The sequence below is a fragment of the Triturus cristatus genome, chromosome 7 (genome assembly GCF_964204655.1).
Source record: "Triturus cristatus chromosome 7, aTriCri1.1, whole genome shotgun sequence".
NCBI classification, from domain to species: Eukaryota; Metazoa; Chordata; class Amphibia; order Caudata; family Salamandridae; genus Triturus; species Triturus cristatus.
Genome location: NC_140590.1, coordinates 1,126,446,084 through 1,126,448,651, shown reverse-complemented (window position 1 = coordinate 1,126,448,651; position 2,568 = coordinate 1,126,446,084). Strand labels below are relative to the sequence as shown.

Below are 2,568 nucleotides of genomic sequence, written 5' to 3'. Positions count from 1 at the left end.
GCCAGTGCAACAGCAATTCCATCTGAGCCTTGAGAGGTGGTCATCCTTCATGTTTTGGAGTGAGCGACATTCTTCTCTGCTAAAATTGTTTTCCGGTCATTTTTCTGTGGTAATAAATAGAGTAGTGTTAATCACAGTGAAACAAATGCTCATTGCTACATATGATTCTCACAGGACAGACCACCCTACAGCACTTAATGAAATTTTGCAACACAGGTTTTGTTCTCCCTTCTAACTCAGACTTTTTTACCTCCTCCAGGGTGGTGCAGAACATTTGCTCACTGGAATCGTGGTACAAATTTAAATCGTATTCTATAGGTGCATTAGGGATTATTTTGAAGAAATTATATTTTCGTGCTTGAGTTGCATTTGACCATATCTGTTGCATGTTTTGAAGTGTGTCACAATCTACCCTGCCACTACTGTTCATCATCATAAATACAATAACTGAAAAGTTGACTCTACTGCAACACAACATGCATGTGTGGGCCCATAAGATACCAAATTCCAGTGGTGCAGAAAGGGTGCCATAGGCCCACATGCAAGGATTGAAAACAAACCCCAAAATCTCAATTGTTTAGTAAAAACAGCCATGTCTGAGATGCATTGGGCCCCTTAAGCCACTGCAACTGCTGTCCCATTGACGTCTATTCCTCGGGCAAAGTCCCTCCCACACCGATTCCCGATAGCAGACATTACAGTGAGGCAGCCAGCTGCTCAGTTATTCTTTATTTTGTCTTGCAGGGCGGTGCTGCTAATTTGTTAGGTGGAGTTGCGGTAAGCATTACCTTGAATGAGCACAGGCGAGGGAGCCTGCAAGAAACAGATAGCCCCATTTGATTGATTCTGACTGATAATGCAATCATGTTTTACAATATTCCACCCCCTCCTCCCAGTATTGCTGTTTTCTCTTTTCCCTGCAGAATAGGCCGTTACACCTCACCAATATAAACATCATATTTAGATTTATGTCACAATCTATGCTGCTGCTATTGTTCACCATTTTCAGTATCCTTTGGACCTGCTGCCAGGGGCGGAGCTTTGGGGGGAGGAGGGGGTTGTATTTGTAGTATATAATTGGGTATAGATGCTTTCAGTCTGGTAGGGTGAAGTCACTGTCAAATTTAAGCCTGGATCTTTACATGCCCACACTGACAAACACACACTGACATTCTCCCTCTCTCTGTCTCTAGTCTCTGCCCTAAAACGTGGTTAGTTTGAAAACTATTGTGTTTTAAGTACGTCTAAAAATCCTCTCTTTCCATTGGCTCTTAAGCCCACCTGTTCTGCTTCTCATAATGTATTTTAACAAGATATGCCAGCATGATTATTGGGAAATCTGAAGGTACCCCCCCCCAACCTTACTGTCTGTTGCACCTTTGATAGGTATGTCACTGCTAAAGTCCCGCCAACATATATTGCCTGCAGAAGACTTAACAATGTGTCTCATTCCCTGCTAACCTGATGTGTATTTGTTCCCAGGGCGGTATTGGAAATGCACTAACCGGACTTGTGGTAAGCTTTATCTCGGATTCTATATCGTTGAAGTGTGAAGGGGAACTCCTGCTGAAAACTGTTGGTCTCACATATGGCTTGCTTTTGATCTATAAATGAATCATATTTTATAGTATTACACCTTCCTCTCTACTAATGCTGTCCTCTAGAAAGGTGTTACGAACATAGGAGCCAGACACCAAGGAAAATATATGAAAAAAAAGAATGAAAATATCTCTAAAACCTTTTGTAGTAAAGGAGCCGGCACTCGTCATCATGGGTTTGCTCCCGTTTATTATGTCAATCACATCAGACACAAAAAAACAGAACAGGCACTGGAGGGACGCGTTTCGGCAGACTCGCTGCCTTTCTCAACTTAAAATGCGCCATTTTGATGCTCATTTTAAAATCTCCAAGACACTAAAGATAGAAGATGGACTATTGTTTGCAACGATTGGGTTAATTCAGGCACGTGGGAAATCATAATTATTAACAATTCTGCACAGATACATTATTCCAACCACGAGTCACAACAATGAAAATCCTGCAAATAAAACCGCTTTTGGATAAGTTCACTTGCTGTGCTGGTCAAAGTTATGCTTTCAATTCCACTTATTGCACAAAGTCCCAACATGCCTTGCCACTTCTTGTGTAAAAACCCGGACCGGATTGCTCAGTTCGTCCTTTAACTGCAAATAAAGGCAGCACAATAATGTCTGTTTAAAAGCAAGTATCGCGCATTTCTGCCCATTTAAATAAAATCAAATGTAAGCATAGTCGCCAGCCTAGCCCAGTCTTTTTCTTTTCTCCTTTTAAATACCTTTGTCTCCAAGAGCGTGCCGCTCGACAACGAGTTCAATGTTGAATACAAATATCCAAATGAAAAAAGGAGAAAGGGGCTCACAGGGGCATGTTCATGCTGCCAAAATTCGAGTTTCAGTGTCCGATGTGATCCAAATTGACAAACAGTTGTCAGGTCCCATGATGCCACCGCTGCTTAGGCTAATGCCTGTCAGAGTGCCCAGCTCCATCGTACGGGTGGTGTTCCCAGGGTGAGGAAATGGCGTTAGTGGA

General features: G+C 42.4%; 1 long non-coding RNA gene across 1 annotated transcript; it reads left to right on the top strand.

The window, feature by feature from the left end:
* Positions 1 to 712: 712 nt before the first annotated feature.
* On the top strand, positions 713 to 1,691 carry LOC146811209 (uncharacterized). The gene is made up of 3 exons (XR_014965799.1): positions 713 to 777; positions 1,483 to 1,515; positions 1,665 to 1,691. It is a non-coding gene; the product is annotated as an uncharacterized LOC146811209 (long non-coding RNA).
* The last annotated feature ends 877 nt before the right edge of the window (positions 1,692 to 2,568 follow it).